The sequence below is a fragment of the Boleophthalmus pectinirostris genome, unplaced genomic scaffold, assembly GCF_026225935.1.
Source record: "Boleophthalmus pectinirostris isolate CB_2022bp ecotype Guang Dong unplaced genomic scaffold, ASM2622593v1 HiC_scaffold_5, whole genome shotgun sequence".
Taxonomy (NCBI): Eukaryota; Metazoa; Chordata; class Actinopteri; order Gobiiformes; family Gobiidae; genus Boleophthalmus; species Boleophthalmus pectinirostris.
Genome location: NW_026571404.1, coordinates 39163012 through 39180848, shown reverse-complemented (window position 1 = coordinate 39180848; position 17837 = coordinate 39163012). Strand labels below are relative to the sequence as shown.

At 44.2% G+C, this 17837-nt stretch overlaps 1 protein-coding gene across 1 annotated transcript in view; it reads left to right on the top strand.

Annotated features, from left to right (window-relative positions):
* bcl11aa (BCL11 transcription factor A a) overlaps nt 1–17837 on the top strand; it is a 43883-nt gene that overhangs the window by 11658 nt on the left and 14388 nt on the right. The window lies entirely within an intron of this gene.

The window sequence follows — 17837 nt, the reverse complement described above, 5'->3', positions numbered from 1 at the left end:
GGTTCAATTTGAAACATCTGAGACTCAAATCTGAACTTTAAACTCCAAAAATCCCACGTATTTTAGAGCATGTTTATAGAGCTCTAAACCAGGGCCAGGTATCATTAAAAAATACACTGATACCAAAAAAATACTCTTGGTAATTTATCAATACAGCAAACCAGAATATTGATACTGCATCATCACATTATACAATACGGCATATCGATATTTCGATTTTTTTGCACACATGGGGAGGGCACCTGACACACATGGGGAGGGCACCTGACACACATTGGGAGGGCACCTGACACACACAGGGAGGGCCTCTGACACACACGGGGAGGGCACCTGACACACACGGGGAGGGCACCTGACACACACGGGGAGAGCACCTGACACACACGGGAGGGCACCTGACACACACGGGGAGGGCACTCTGACACACACGGGGAGAGCACCTGACACACACTGGGGAGAGCACCTGACACACACAGGGAGGGCCTCTGACACACACAGGGAGGGCCTCTGACACACACAGGGAGAGCACCTGACACACACAGGGAGAGCACCTGACACACACAGGGAGAGCATCTGACACACACAGGGAGGGCCTCTGACACACGTAGAGGGCATCTGACACACATGGACGGGGAGGGCATCTGACACACACACAGGAGGACACCTGACACACACAGGAGGGCACCTGACACACACAGGAGGGCACCTGACACACACAGGGACATGTATTTGTCACAGAGGACAGATGATTCTAAAGCGTCTCTGTTGTTTTTTGTTCACTCTGAGCGTTCAGTTGGTGGTTTGGATTTACGTGCTCATAAATCTCGATAATTTCAAGTCAGTTTCTTGATTTTAAATGAACGTAAACGACCCAAACGACACACACACACACACACACACACACACACACTCTCCTCTGGACACACTCTCTTACGTAACCTTAGCGACGCGTTTCAATTTGGGTCCGTTAAAATGTTTGCTCACTCCAGTTTAATGTTTTACACTTTTTCACTTCAAACTGTCCACTCCGTCTCTCTCTCTCTCTCTCTCTCTCTTTCTCTCGGTCCGTCTGTCCCTCTTTCCCTCTCTCCTCTGCAGCAGTTCATTTAGAACACTTTAATTAAAACATACACCAAAGAAACGAATAATTAGGGAGCAAAATAAACGACTTTTTCCAGCGCTGGTCTTTCATTTAGACTGTAAAGAGAGATGGAGAGAGAGGGAGGAGAGAGTGGAGAAAAGAGAGCGAGAGAAACTGAGAGGAGGTGAAAAGAGGGAGGAGAGAGAAAGAGAGAGGGAGAAAAAAGAGAAGAGGAGAGGTGACTGAGAGTGGGAGAGAAGGGGTGAGGATGAAAAGTGGAGAGAGAAGAGGAGAAGAGACTGAGAGAGAGAGAAAAAGAGAAAGGGACAACAGAGAGAGAAGGGTAGAGAAGGAGAGTTGGAAATGTAAAAAAAAAGAGGAGGGCCGATGGAGAGAGGGGGAGAAAAGAGATAGAGAGATGATGGAGAGAGAGATGTTTACTTACTATGGCTGAACTTGTGCAGTTTGTTCCTGGTTTAGTCCTGATATAGACTTGGTTTGATCCTGATTTAGTCCAGGTTTAGTCCAGGTTTAGTCCAGATTTAGTCCAGATTTAGTCCAGATTTAGTCCATCTTAAATCCAGGTTTAGTCCAGGTTTCATCCATTTTAAATGAAGGTTTAGTCCAGGTTTAGTCCAGGTTTATTTCATGTTTAGTCCAGGTTTAGTTCATCTTAAATCCAGGTTTAGTCCAGGTTTAGTCCAGGTTTAGTCCGGGTTTAGTCCTGGTGAAGTTGGTGTCATATTGAAGTGTTTAATTCCACATCAGTTCATTTTTCTGTGGAGTAAAAAGAGCTGGAGTTTCATCAGTCTGTTTTTAGTTTGGTTTGGCTGCTAAAAAAAACAAATGATTTTCTATTTTCAGTGAACTGTTGAAATGTCTCTGCTCTCTCTTTCACGCACTCTCTCCATCTCTCTCCTCCCATAACCTCTCTCTCTCTCTCTCTCCTTCTCTGCCTTTTCCATCTCTCTCTCTCCTCCTAACCTCTCTCCTTCTCTGCCTTCCTCTCTCTCTCTCCTACTGTCTCTCTTTTTCCTTCCATCTCTCCCTCTCTATCTCTTCCTCTCTCTTGTTCTCTCCCTCCCTCTTCTCCATCCCCCCTCTCTCTTTCCTTCTTTCCTTCCCTTCCTCAGTTGCTTTCTCTCTCTCTTCTCTCTCTCTTTCTCTCCCTCCCTCTCCTTCCTCTTTCTCTCTCTCTCCCCTCTCTCTCACTCATTTGCTCCTCTCTCTTTCTCTCTCCCTCCTCTCTCTTTCTTTCTGTCTATCAAGGAAGAGTAGGGTACTCTTCCTCTCTCTCTCCTCCCTCCCTTCTTTCTCTCTCTCCCTTCTCTTTCTTTCTCTCTCCCTCCGCTCTTTCTTTCTATCTCCCTACTCTTCCACTCTCTCTCTCTCTCTCTCTATCCCTCCTCCCTCCCTGTCCTTCCTCTCCCCCCTCTTTCTCTTGCTCTCTTGCTCCTCTCTCCCTCCTCTTTCTTTCTCTCTCTCTCCCTCTCTCTCATTTTTTCTCTCTCCCTCTGATCTTTCTTTCTATCTCCCTACTCTTCCTCCTCCCTCTCCCCCCTACTCCTTTTCTCCCTCCTTCCTCATTTCTCCCTCTCTCTCTCTACCTCCTCTCTCTCCCTCCCTCCTCCTCTCCTCCGCGCTCTCTCCATTCCTCATATTAATCCTGTGCCTGCAGTTATATTCAGATCTAATCCTGAGAGCTTTAAACAGCAGGCCGCTCTGATACTGCAGCACACACACACACACACACACACACACACAGATGGGTTTAATGAAGACATTTTACACCCAAACACAAAGAGAAAGAGAGACGGAGCGAGGGAGCGAGGGAGCGAGGGAGCGAGGGAGGGGAAGAGAGAGCAGGGCCGGTCGGACGGAGGACAGAGGAGATGTAGAAAAGTGTCCGTGTGTGATTCTGGGGTTTGTTTGCAGATCGCGTGTGTGGGCTGACGCTTCTGTCGACTCACTGAACTGTTACTTTATTCGCTCTCTCTCCACACTCAGGGGGAAGTGTTTTGCTCAAGGACACAATGGCAGCATGCGTTAGTCAGAGCTGAGATTGAAGCGAGACACTTTTCACGTTTGGTGCAAGTCCAGTTGGTTTAGTTTCAGTCGTGTTGTGTTTTACAGTTGAAAATGGTTGTGTGACTTTTTTGACCTGGTTTTAAATTTTGGAAAACAAACAAATAAACACACAGCTGTGGGTGGAGATAGGGGGTAGGTGAGATCTGGGATTTTCTGAGCTCTCAAGCCTAAAATGCAGGACAATACAGGATCAGACAGAATAGCCAGAATAATCACGTTCATGGTCTGTAGTCCAGGTCTGGTCTACGTCTAGTCCAGGTCTGGTCCAGGTCTGGTCCAGGTCTGGTCAGGTCTGGTCCAGGTCTAGTACAGGTCTAGTCCAGATCTAGTCTGGGCCTGGTCCAGGTCTGGTCTGGGTCTAGTCCAGGTCTAGTCTAGGTCTGGTCTGGGTCTGGTCCAGGTCTAGTCCAGGTCTGGTTCAGGTCCAGTCTGGGTCTGGTCTAGATCTGGTCCAGGTCTGGTACAGGCCTAGTCCAGGTCTAGTCCTGGTTTGGTCCTGGTCTGGTCCTGGTTTGGTCTGGTCTGGTCTGGTCCAGCTCATCACACTGGGAGTTTTTAGTGTTTTGTCTGTGGGTTTGTGTCTGATCCATTATCAGCCGATGTGAATCCAGGACACACTCAATAATGGATCAATGAGAGAGAGAGAGAGAGAGAGAGAGAGAGAGAGAGAGAGAGAGAGAGAGAGAGAGAGAGAGAGAGAGAGAGAGAGAGAGAGAGAGAGAGAGAGAGACAGAGAGAGAGAGAGATGTCACTCGTCTGTCCGCTGCTCTGTGCTGTGTTGATGAGTGTGTGAGTGAAACAGACCAGAGGAAGAGACGAGTCTGACACTGAACCAAAGAAATGGAACAAAAACTGATGGAGAGAGAGAGAGAGAGAGAGAGAGAGAGAGAGAGAGAGAGAGAGAGAGAGAGAGAGAGAGAGAGAGAGAGAGAGAGAGAGAGAGATGAAGAGAGAGAGAGAGAGAGAGAGAGATGAGAGAGAGAGAGAGAGAGAGAGAGAGAGAGAGAGAGAGAGAGAGAGAGAGAGAGAGAGAGAGAGAGAGAGAGAGAGGAGAGAGAGAGAGAGAGAGAGAGAGAGAGAGAGAGAGAGAGAGAGAGAGAGAGAGAGAGAGAGAGAGAGAGAGAGAGAGAGAGAGGGAGATGAAGAAAGAGACATGTGGGTGATAGAGAGTGAGAGACATGAGGGTAGAGAGAGAGAAAGAGTGAATGAGAGAAAACATAAGAAAAAGAGAGAGAGAGAGAGAGAGATGAGGGAGCTCGTAAAGAAAAACTGTTTGTTTGTTTGTTTGTTTGTGTCAACTACAAAAACAAAGTGCTGTATTGCTGAGTGTAATGATAACAGTAACAGTAGTTGTAGTAGCTGTTGTAGTAGTTGTAGTAGTTGTAGTCACAGTTGTAGTAGTAGTTATAGTAGCAGTTGTACTAGCAGATGGACTAGCAATTGTAGTAGTTGTAGGAGTAATTGTAGAAGCAGTTGTAGTAGCTGTAGTAGTTGTAGTCACAGTTGTAGAAGCAGCTCTAGTAGTAGTTGTAGAAGCAGTTGTAGTAGCAGTAGTAGTAGTTAACAATAGTAGCAATAGTAGCAGTAGCAGCAGTAGTAGTTAGCAGCAGTAGTAGTAATAGTAGTAGTAGTAGTAGTAGTAGTAGCAATAGTAGTAGTAGTTGCAGCAGTAGTGGTAGTAGTAGTTGTAACACTAGTATCAGAGGTAGTAGTAGTAGTAGTAGTAGTAGTAGCAGTATAGTTGTATTCTTATATATTCTTATATATTCAATATTTTAGTAACAAGTAGCAGTAGATCTATCCAACCAAGTACTTAAAAAAGTATAAATAAATATATATATCTAATAAATATAACTGCATAAAAGACGATCTGAAAAACTGTAGTACTTTGTTTAACTTCCCCGTGGTCGTGATGTGAGGTTGCGGGTTCTATACCCCGTACGTATGTGTTGCGGGTTCTATTCCCCGTGCGTGTTGCGGGTTCTATTCCCCGTGCGTGTTGCGGGTTCTATTCCCCGTGCGTGTTGCGGGTTCTATTCCCCGTGCGTGTTGCGGGTTCTATTCCCCGTGCGTGTTGCGGGTTCTATTCCCCGTGCGTTCCGTTTGACTCTTTCTCTCGTTTCTCGTGGACATTTTCACATCTCCTCCCCGTGAACGTCCTCTCATTTTCCTCTCGTGTTTTAAACGAGTGTAAATGCGTCGGGCCACTCCCCCTTTTCTCCCCTCATTTGCATATTCCTTTCATCTCCGTCCTCATGCATATTCACGCGCCCCCCCTCCTCCCCCCTCCTCCCCCCCGTACGTTCTAATGACCGCCGGGCCCGAGCAGCGCCGCGCTTGTTTTGCATTTTTGATTGGCCGATTAGCATTAGCATAGCGCCTGGTGTAATTGAAACGATGTTGTCCTCATTTAGCGCCATCTGGAGCTGCGTGGGGGCGACGCGGGGGAGACATGAGGTCATTTATCAGAATATTAGAGGGAGAGGACGGTGAGGGGGCGGGGCTAGGGGGGTAAATACCGTGTACTTTTCTGTATACTATGCTGGGATGAAACGAAATATACAAGAAAGATAGAAGAAAAAAAAAGGAAAGAGAGTTTGTTTGTGTCAACTACAAGAACAAAGTACTGGGGGTAATGATAACAGTAATAGTAGCAGTAGTAGTAGTTGTTGTTATAGTTGATGTTGTAGTTGTAGTAGCAGTAATTGTAGTAGTTCTAGTAGCAGTTGTAGTAGTTGTTGTAGTAGCAGTTGTTTTTGTAGCAGTTGTTGCTGTAGGTGTAGTAGCAGTTGTAGTAGTAATTGTAATAGCAGTTGAAGTAGTAGCTGTCATAGCAGTTGTAGTAGTTGTAGTACCAGTTGTAGTTGTAGTTGTTGTGGCAGTTGTAGTAGCAGTTGTAGTAGCAGTTATAGTAGTTGTAGTAGCAGTTATAGTAGTTGTAGTAGCAGTTATAGTAGTTGTAGTAGCAGTTATAGTAGTTGTAGTAGCAGTTGTAGTAGTTGTAGTAGCAGTTGTAGTAGTAGCTGTAATAGCAGTTGTAGTCACAGTTGTAGTAGTTGTCGTAGCAGTTGTTGTATTAGTTGTTGTAATAGTTGTAGTAGTCATAGTTGTAGTAGCAGTTGTAGTTGTAGTAACAGTTGTAGTAGCAGTTGTAGTACTAGTTGTAGTAGCAGTTGTAGTAGTTGTAGTAGCAGTTGTTGTATTAGTTGTTGTAGCAGTTGAGATTGCAGTTGTTGTAGTAGTTGTAGTAGCAGTTGTAGTAGTAGTTGTAATAGTAGCTGTAGTAGCAGTTGTAGTAGTAGTCGTAGGAGCAGTTGTTGTATTAGTTGTTGTACTAGTTGTAGTAGTAGTTGTAGTAGGAGTTGTAGTAGGAGTTGTAGCCACAGTTGTAGTAGAAGTAGCACATAAAAATGAAAGTATGTGTTCAGAATAGTGTTATTTCGATACAAAGCTTTCAGAGACTTTTTCTTTAGACGACAGAATGTGATTTTCCACATTAAATGTTGGTACTTTCTTTTCTTAGCCCATGTGTGTGATGGTCAGTAGGTGCAGTAGGTTCATGTTGGTCCATGTGTGTGATGGTCAGTGGTGCAGTAGGTTCATGTTGGTCCATGTGTGTACTAGTCCATGTGCTCTGATACTTGTTCTCATACAACTCAACATCATTCTAAACACATTCAGGAAAGGTTCATTTTTGTGATTTAATTTTTTATTTTTTTTTCAAATACTGATACCTGCTCAAATATCTAGTAGTAAATATTAGTATCTGATTGTTGTTACGTTTGAACTGTATCGCTGTGTTTCAGAAGACATCACAACATTACACAGGCCTGTCATATTTAACACAGATGGTTCAGATAGAAAAGTTCAGGTTCAACATTTGTGATCAGAAACCTAAAATGTCTCTCTGATTTGAATGGTCACTCCCTAAACCCCAGCCCCTGTACCAGTCCTGAGTCAGTGAAGGGAATTCTGGAGCTTCACATGAGACACGATCTGTTCATAAACTGAGAATGAGACAAACTTGGATGTGTCTCTGTCTGTAGGTGAAGACTCTGGGGACACAGGTTCAGTTGTGATTCTACCTTTTTTTAACCTGTAACAGCACAGGATACAGACTGTTCCTTTGACATTATTTTAGGTCAACAGAGTTTAGAGCAGGAGTCTCCAACCTGGAGCTTAGGAGCTCCCAGTAACTCTCCAGTCCAATCCAAGTAGCTCAACAAAGGATTTCTGAATTATACATATTGTGCTGAACGAGTCAAATCTGATGAAATGCCATTAAAAATGTATCATTTTGATGCACTAATAAATGGATAAAGGATGGATTTATGTTTTATAGGGATTTAACTGTTCCCCATCGAAGACTTTTCTGTGCTCTGTTTTTTGTGACTGCTAAAATGAGTAGCTCTTTGGCATTTTCTTTTTGTAAAGGCAGCTCACCGGAAGAAAAAGGTTGGAGTATATACTATTCCAGTAGGATTCAAAGGTTATTCAAAACCCCTTCATAAAAGAACCAGTCCTTTGACTTCTTCATTAGAAAACTGTGTTGTCCAGTGGGACAAACGTCATGACAACAAAGAGCCACATGCTGTTGGTTCCTCCTGTGGAGAACTGAACATCACTAAAGCAGAGTTTTTCTTTTAACATTTCTACTAAAACGACTACACTACGCTAGTCAGCCCGGCACCACCTAGTGCCTCTGCTCAATTTCATTTCTCTCCAGAGACTAGATCAGGAATCCGAATACAATAGACAGTTTGCAAAAACCCCGGAAGTGTGAGTTTGGGCACCAGCCAATCAGCAAAGAGCCAGACATTCTTTGTTGGCAGCGATTCCCGAGATTGAGGATTTAAAGCCAGAATAAAGAGAATGTTTGGTGAATTTTATCAAGGGGAAAGATGTTATTGTCCTTCTTCCTACAGGATTTGTGAAAAGCTTAATATACCAGTTAACCCCGTTAGCTGCACATTACATATGTCATGACCAAATCGCAGCGATTGGTTAAATTTAGGAAAGTACCCACCTGCCTTAAAGCGAACGAATTCTAACACTGCGAGGTCAGACGGTTTCTACGAAGTGAAACCGGCTGCTGAATCACTACGCTGCTGTATTACAATAAATAGAAGGACTAAGTGTGTTCGTCACAGTGAGTTTAGAGAGGTGAAAACAGGGTTAGATCGGCAAAACGGTGTGAAAATAAAGACACACACATCACTCCAAATACAACTTAACTTCAGAGGGTCAGTGAGGAGGAAACTGTTATAACATGGTTAAAGCTCTGAAAAGTTGATGAAGAGTTCTGATTTAAACATTTATTATTAGACTTAAAAGCAGATTTGAAAACGTTCCTGAAAACAGTCATCTGAATCGTGCGCACTGTTCCCCGTCTCTCGTCTTTGGCTCCGCTTCTGTTTTTGCTGCAGGGACCTTCTACAGTGAAAGAGAATTTTTAATCAGTGTAAATTCTTCTCACTCATGTAAAATAGATCTGAATATTGCTCTGCTTTTGACCCAGAGCGTTCACACATGTCTCCTCTGGGACCTCCACAGCCTCCTGGTTCCTGAGGGCCTCTCCTCCGCTCCTCTCCCCCAAACCCGCTCACCAAACTGGGCTACACCTCAGGCTCGCTCCCCTTTGGTTTAAAGACTCACCCAGATCGAAAGTGGGAATAAACCAGGTCTGAACCAGGTCTGAACCAGGTCTGAACCAGAACTAAACCATGTATAGACTAAAGAAGGATAAAATCAGGACTAAATACAGACTAAACCAAGATTAAACCAATAATGAATCAGGACTGAACAAGGACTGAACTCTGAACCAGTATTAAACGTGACTAATCCAGGACTGAACCTGGATTTAACCAGGATTAAACCAGAACTAAAACAGGACTAAATTAGGACTAAACCAGGACTGAACCAGAATTTAACAGGGACTAAACCAGGATTAAACCATGAATAAACCAAGATTAAACCAGAAGTAAACTGGGACTAAATCACAACTAAACCAGGACTAAACCAGGACTCAACCAGGACTAAACCAGGACTGAACTAGGACTAAAACAGGATTAAACCAGAACTAAATCAGGACGAAACCAGAACTAAACTAGGACAAAATCAGGAATCAAGCAGGACTGAATCAAGACTAAACCAGAACTCAACCAGGACTAAACTAGGACTAAACCAGGACTGAATCAAGCCTAAACCAGAACTAAACCAGGAATAAACCAGGACAAAAACAGAACTAAACTAGGACAAAATCAGGAATCAACCAGGACTGAATCAAGACAAAACCAAGACTAAACCAGTATTGATCTAGGGCTAAACCAGGATTAAATTGTCCCAACCTCCATCCCTAAGGGCCCCCATCCCTCTCTTTTCCTCTCTCTTCCCTCTTTCTTCTCTTCTCTCTCTGGTCTGGTTGATATTCGTGCAGGAAACTCTATCTTGTGTTGAATCATTGATGGTGTGAAGTGTTGGGGGCAGCTCGCCGGCGCCCCCTGCCCGTGTCCGCTGCCCGTGCCCGTGCCCGCTGCCCGTGCCCCCTGCCCGTGCCCCCTGCCCGTGCCCGCCGCCAGCGCCGCTCCGCTCTGGCCAAACACATGTATAATTCATGCTCGTCTCATTTTGGTGTAATTGCTCGGCTCCGATCGGATGAAATCTAATGGATCATTTATCTGGCCCCATTCGGACGAGAGTTTGGAGATGGACCTTCCCCAGAGCCGAGTTTGAGTTTAGAGTGTGGTCTGAGAGAGGGCGGATACACGAGGAAGACGACAGGAGGAAGAGCACAGGAGGAGAGGAAGAGAAGAGAGGAGGATGAGGAGAAGAGGAAGAGGAGAAGGAGAGGAGGAAGGAAAGGAGAGGAGGAAGAACAGGAGGAAAGCAGGATGAGTAGGGAGAGGAAAGAAGGAGGAGGTGGAGCAGGAGAGGAGGAAGAGGAGAAAAGATGACAGGAGAGGAGGGTAGGAGGAAGAGGAGATGAGGTGAAAGAGAAGCAAGAGGAGAAAGGAAAGCAGGATGAGGAGGGAGAGGAAAGAAGGAGAGGAGGAGGAAGAGAGGAAGAAGAGGAGAAAAGAGGAAAGATGAAAAGGAGGAAGACAAGGAAAAGAGGAGAGGAGGAAGAGAGGAGGGGGATCAGGAGGAGAGGAGAGAGGAAGAGGAAGAGATGAGCTGAAGAGGAGTGAAGGAAGAGGAGGAGAGGAGGAAGAGGAAGAGAAGCAGAGAGGAGGAAGAATAAGAGACTCGTTTCCATGTGTTGGTGTGTGTGTGTGTGTGCGTGTGTGTGTGTGTGTGTGCGTGTGTGTGTGTGTGTGTGTGTGTGTGTGTGTGTGTGTGTGTGTGTGTGTGTGTGTGTGTGTGTCATTGGTTTTTCTCAAATTTAAATGTCACTGTGACTCTGACCATGTGATTTCCTTAAAGTGGAACTAAACACTAAACCCTGCTCCTAAACTGTGTGTGTGTGTGTGTGTGTGTGTGTGTGTGTGTGTGTGTGTGTGTGAGGTGATCTGCTGTGTTTTTCAGCGTCTGAGCACGACTCAAGAAGCAGAAAAGTCTTCATTCTAAAACGTTTGTCCACTGACAGATTTTCATTTTTCTTTTGCTCTGATCTGCTGCTCCGAGTTATTTATGGTCATTTTAGCACAAACTATCTATATGTGCAGTTTTCAAGTTCATAGTCCCTCCAGTGGCCTCTGAAATTTCAAGTACTACATGACATCACACAGCACTGCCCAGATTAAAGACACGTGTTTCTGATACAAATATCTGTCTGCAGGGGCGGAGTTTGAAGTGTGATACCTGTTAGACCAATCACACTGTTTCTTATACTCGCTTACTCTCCCCTTTAGTCCTCCAGGCCCCGCCCCCTCCCTCACTCTCCCCTTTAAGGCCTATTCATCCTTCATAAGAACATCACAACATTCTTCTTGTTCTTGAGGTGATAAGAACAACGTTTGTTTGCTGCCAAACTGCTCCGCCCCCTCATGGTTTATAGTGAGGGTATTTCTTTTCATCCTCCAGCCTGACCGCTTTTTTTTTCACCTTTTGGCTTTTACAAACTTGCCATGAAGACTGATTTTTTTCCGAGCCTAAAATATCTGTGTTATTCCTCCATTAATTTCTTGCCATTTGGCGTTTTTATTGTCACTGAGTGTCGTGTCAAATAAATGTTTGTATTTTCTCACCATTTCCTCTGTGACTCAAAACCACCATGTATTTATTTATTTATTTTTCTTGCTGGCACTGGTGAGGAAGCAGATAAACCACGCCCACATGATTAACAGATGTGGGACAGTGCTGCTGAACTGCTGAACAAACTTCTGCTCAGCTGAGGTGTTGAGAACAAGCCACAAGAACTGCCCAACAGGAGCTGGACCAACAGAATGACGTCGTTTTGTTGGGCAGCTCTGGGTGCAAGAACAGAGTTGTTATGTTCTTATGAAGTATGAATAGGCCTTTGGTCCTCCAGGTCCTGAACAGCAGTTCTGTTTGAAATGTGGTTGATGTTGGAGTTTAGGTGTTTAGTTCCACTTTAAAGGTGCATTCTGTCACTTTTCTGATACTTGCGGTGCATTGAATTCTTCTGTTCTGTTCTAATAAAGACTGAATAAAAACATACCTTATACTGTAAGAGGGTGTGTCGCTCCACAGATCACACCTGTAACTTGGCCTTGTGGTGCCTGTAATTTCTGGAAGTCATTTTATTGCTTACACAGGTCCATTTGTACTTGCTTTGATCTGTTTAACATTGTTCTTTAGTTTAGAAGAAGCAGAACTGCTCCAGTCTTTTGTGTTTTGCTCAAAGGCAGGACTTACTCTCACTTATTAGGTTTCTGCTTCTGTGGGTAGAGAATTTGAGGTTCCACTTCCTGCTTGTGTCGATGGAGATGTTATTGCATTGTAATGTTCCATAAGGCAGCATTGATCATCTCCATCTGCATGTTCACTTACAGATGTTCTTGATGCTGTTTAACTCGGCCTAGAGGTTCTCCTGCTTGTTTCCATCAAGATACAAGTTTAGGTTTAGTGCCATAATATGTCACTTTTCAGGAAAAGCAATAATCAATCAACAATCTCCATGGAAATGCCAGAAAAGTTCCACGTTGGCCCTTTAAGCAGACTGTAGGCACTTTACGTTGGACTTTGGCCTTTACTGTAGCTCGGTGTGGTGTAGATTACAGTTCACGTCCTTATACTGTAAACGGACCCTGAGCCGCTGTGAGTGTGCACCACGGACATGCAACTGTGCTCAGGGACGCACGGGGGAGGGGGGAGGGACGTATGTGTGTGTGTGTGTGTGCATAAAACCAGAGAACATGTACTGGAGGGGGGGGGCGAGCGGGGGAGGAGAGGAGAGGGGAAAGGGGGAGGAGGAAAGGGGAAAGGTGAGGACCAAGGAACATTTACTATAAGAGGAGTGGGGGGGGGGTAGGGCGGGGGTGAGGGGGGTGGCAGGGGCAGGGGGGGCAGGGCAGGGCAGGAGGGCAGGGGCGGGGGCGGGGGCAGGGGCGGGGTGACAGAGAGGGCAGACTGATAACATGTTCACACCAGTCGCACGTCCACAAACACACAACTCAAACACACTTCATACCACTGATACCAGCTCTGATACTGATCCTGGCTCTTATATCGGCTCTCATACTGATACTGGCTCTTATACTGACTCTCATACTGATACTGGCTCTTATACTGACTCTCATACTGATACTGACTCTGATACTGGCTCTGATACTGATACTGACTCTGATACTGACTCTGATACTGGCCCTTATGCTGGCTCTCATACTGATACTGACTCTCATACTCTCATACTGATACTGGCTCTCATACTTACTCTAATACTGATACTGACTCTGATACTGATACTGGCTCTCATACCGGCTCTCATACTGATACTGACTCTGATACTGATACTGACTCTGATAATGATATTGACTCTGATACTGGCTCTCATACTGGCACTAATACTGATACTAACTCTGATACTGGCTCTGATACTGATACTGGCTCTGATATTGATATTGATTCTGATACTGATACTTGCTCTGATACTGGCTCTGATACTGATACTGGCTCTGATATTGATATTGATTCTGATACTGATACTTGCTCTGATACTGGTTCTGATACATTACAAAGTATGGCATTAAACTTTTATTCAATTACAGTTTTTTTTTTTTTTTTTTTTTTAATTGCTACAAAACACCTTGAGAAACATGTATTACTATGAACACGCTCGCCTTTCCACAGATGTGACCTGTAATGCCTCATCTTCATATGTTTCATAAAATTGACAATACATTTTTGGAATTTGAATCTGAATGTAGCCTGATGGTCTGTGTGTCTCCGTGGAGGAGGTTTAACGCTGTGCCACTGGAGAAAGTTCAGAAAAAGTTAGCCAAGACTAAACCAGGTCTAACCCATGACTAAACTAGATCTAAAGCAGGTCTAAACCAACTCTAAACCAGGTCTAAACCAGGTCTAAACCAGGTCTAAACCAGGACTAGACCTGGACTAAACCACGTCTAAATCAGGACTAAACCAGGTCTAACCCATGACTAAACTAGATCTAAACCAGGTGTGCACAGTGGTCCTCCTGGTCATATTGTGCTGTGTGTGTGTACGGTGCATGTGTCTGGTCATAAAGAGTCTGAAGTTCTGACCTCAGTGTGAGGAGTAAATCATCCACAGATCTGTATGTTCTGAATGCACCACACTGTAATAGTGTAAATGTGCTGAGACAGGACTATGCACTCAGGCCTATCACACTGTAGCCTATGCGCTCAGGCCTATCACACTGTAGCCTATGCGCTCAGGCCTATCACACTGTAGCCTATGCGCTCAGGCCTATCACACTGTAGCCTATGCGCTCAGGCCTATCACACTGTAGCCTATGCGCTCAGGCCTATCACACTGTAGCCTATGCGCTCAGGCCTATCACACTGTAGCCTATATTGGAATATTGTGTCTCGTCTCTGTGGCGGCTGCTTTGAGACTCGTCATTTTGGTCTTGAAGTGTTCGTATGAACCTGCGACACAGGATGCTGTTTCTCTATGAGGGAGTCTCTGTCCTGTCTGGTGTCGTGTCAGTTCGGTTTCGGGATTCCGGGTTCTCCCGGGCGCTAGGCTAGTTCTGTCATTCGGGTTTGGGTTTATGTCGGCTGTTGGGGTTTGAGACATTTCTTCTTGTCATTTGTGCGCTCGCTGCATTTGATGCATGTGGCTGTTGAGACGTGTCCCGTTCACTCGTGTTGATTCGGCATCGTGACTTGTTTTGTCATTCCGCAATGAACTGTTTTGGTTCTGACAGCGGCGCTAGCTTGTGTTTCTGCACTCAGACAACGCACGCATTTGGTTCAAGCGTCATTACACTTGTTAAACAAGAGGAAGAAACCTTCTAACATTCAGTCTCTTTGAGAGCGAGAAAGAGCGAGGAAAACAAGCAAGTATGCAAAGAGAATTTATCGTGGCTGGAAAAGTTATCGAGCTCGTTAAAAGTTATCGTACGATTAATCGATTTATTGATTATCGTTACAGGCCTAACTGGCTCTGTCCTGAAAAGGCACCGCTGGAGGACGGGGCAGAGGGGCACAGAGCGTTTGTTACGTAAGGGCATGTGTACAGGTCACGGGGGGGAGGAGGGGGAGGGAATGGAGAGAATAGCGGGAAGAAGGCGGCAGAAAAAGGGCGAGGGTCAGCTGATAAACACACGACAGCACAGACAACAAGACAAGAACAAAATACGATGCGTTTTTGGTCGTTTTGGCGTCCCGTCCACCTGCAGAGAGGCAGTGTGTCCAGCGTGAACCCCCCCCCTTTCTCCTGACCCGTGACCCCCCCGTGACCCCCCCCTCCCCCTCAGATTGTCAGATGAATATGTCTTTTTTTTGCCTGTGTTTACGCTTCTGTCTTTCATAACCGCTCCGCCGCTCCCGTTTACCTCCTTTTATTCTTTCCGTGTGAGTTTTTCTGCTGCTCAGCGTCACTGGGCTATGAATGATGAATTACACCTGTCCACGGGGTTCACCTGTGCTCCGCTGGTCCCTCGCTCCCCCGGACGCAGCGGGACGCGGAGCAGGGGAGGAAAACGTGCGGGAAAAGGGGTGAAAAATGTCCCGGGGAAGAGTGGAAGAGTAAACAGGAGAACGGGAGAGACCGGGGCCCAGGGGTTTGTTGGGAAAACGGACATGACCGGATTTGTTCCACACTGACCACGTTTACATGATGTTTTTAATTCCAAATTAATTGTTATGAATTAAATAGTTCGAAATTAAAATATTCCGCTTCTGCTTATTAACTTATTATAACACTTTTATTATACACTATTATTGTAACACTTATTAAAGCCAAAGTATCAGCATCGGTATCGGAGCAGAAAAAGCTGGATCGGTGCATCCTTAATCCTTTGTAAGAATTGGCCACATTTTAATCATTGATATTGGCCACGTTTACATGATGTTTTTTGAATTCTGAATTAAATAGAATTGGAATTAAAATATTCTCCTTGGAGTTTACTTGGAAATAATGATTTGAAATTGAGGTTTACATGGAAAACTTGTTAAATTGTCTTTATTTAATGTGTCTGAGCGTCTGGGGGTGGGGAAGGTTTTGATTGGACAAAGACACCGACATATTTACGTCTTTGGGAAGAAAACACTTCAGCTGCTACCGGCTTTTCTGTCATCTCAGTTTGTCGTTGCTCCACGGACACAAACATGATCCAAACTTTTCCCGCTGTGGTTCTGATGATAATTGTGCAGCAGCTGGAGAATTGTCTCATCACACTTTACGTCTGTCGGCTGAGGAGGAGAAGGAGGAAGAAGACAAAGTGAGTGTGAGGCTGCTCTACCTCAGCCCACTCCCACATCCTGCTCACAAATCCAAAGAGACGTGGATCAAAGTCCAAAACCAGGACTGGTGGAGCCGGATTGTCCTGATCACGTCAGAAGAGCAACACAACGAACATGAACTGAACCACTGACATTATTTTTAACAAGAATAAACGGTAACACTTTATAATAACTACACCTTATTTAGCCTTAATAAAGCATGAACAAAGACTTAATTAATAATGAACAAAGATTTAATTAATAATGATTCACACTTAGTAAATGCTTAATAAAGGATAATTAGTCTTCACTAGGGACGGGCATTCGATGAAATTTTCTTAATCGATCGTCGGAAGAATTAACGACCGATTATCAATTAATCATTAATGTTTTTATATTAAAATGATCATCATTATTATTACTATCTGCACTACTAATCTGCATAAATAAATTCAACTTTACGACATATAAACCGTAATGACTCTAGAGCCACATCAGCATGTTTGACATTATAATGTGTTTTAATTCAGTTTTGTTCAAATCTCACAGAAACAAAACTTAAAACCACATCACTAATTTGCATAAACTAAGTGAAGATAAAACTCCACCTCTTGTGTCGCTGATGCGGTCAATTTGTGTCGGATTAAAGGACATGACTCAGGTGAATACAGGTCAGTGTGACCAGATTTGCATTTGTCAAAACCAGGACACCGTAGGGGGGGGAGGGGGGCGGGGCCTCGTCATCCACATTGTGCGACTCTCACCTGGTAAAACTTTTTCCCACTGGACACTGACACATATGTGCTGCTTTATCCACTGTGCACATGGACTCACACTTGTCCCGAACGCAACGGAAAGTGTGGAATTTCTTGTACAAGTCATCGTTAAATACACATTTGTGCTTCGGTACGTTGCAGACTGACCCCCTGTTTGTGTCTCAGACACATGTACACACCTGTTTTGTCACACTACACACAGCAACCTACATTCGGTTTGTTGATTAAAATTAACGTAATCGATTAAATTCTTAATGATCAATTATCGAATAATCGATTAATTATGCCCATCCCTAGTCTTCACTTTAGAAAAGCTCTAAAAAGACTTAACTAACAGATAATTACTGCCTGAATGATCATTGCTTTGTATTATTAGTAAATCATTCTCTCATAGTTTACTAATGATTAATAAATGCTCAAATGGTTAGTTCATGAGTAATTAAGTATGAAATAATTATGAGTAACTATTTACAGCACAGACAAAATTAAGTGCAAGTGCGAATTAAGGTAGTAATTAAGTAGTTACTAAGTGTGAATCATTATGAATTAAGTCTTTGTTCATTATTAATTAAGCCTTTGTTCATGCTTTATTAAGGCTAAATAAGGTGTAGTTATTATAAAGTGTTACCGAATAAACGTGAAACATGATCCAGGAAGAAATTCATTGGGCTTTAAAATCGGAATAAACCAAACATTTAATTCGGAATCAAGTTTAATTCCGAATAACCATTTTCATTAGGACTTAAGTGTTTATTTGCTCTTTTTTATTCAGGATTAAAGTTCTTATGTAAACGTGGCGACTGTGGCTTTAAACAGCCCAGCTAATAACAACTAGCATGCAAACGTGTACTTCCTGATTACCAGACAACAATCTCCTCCTGTACCTCCGTGTGTCAGGTGCCCTAGATTCAGTTGATTTTGATTCTGTCTCGTCAGCACGTACCTGACCCCCTCCCCCGCTCCCTCTCTCCTCTCCCTCTCCTTTGTCTCCTCTTCCCTCTCTCCGTCTTTCACTCTTTCTCTCTGCTCCATCTCTCCTTTTGACATTCCTCATCGTTCTCT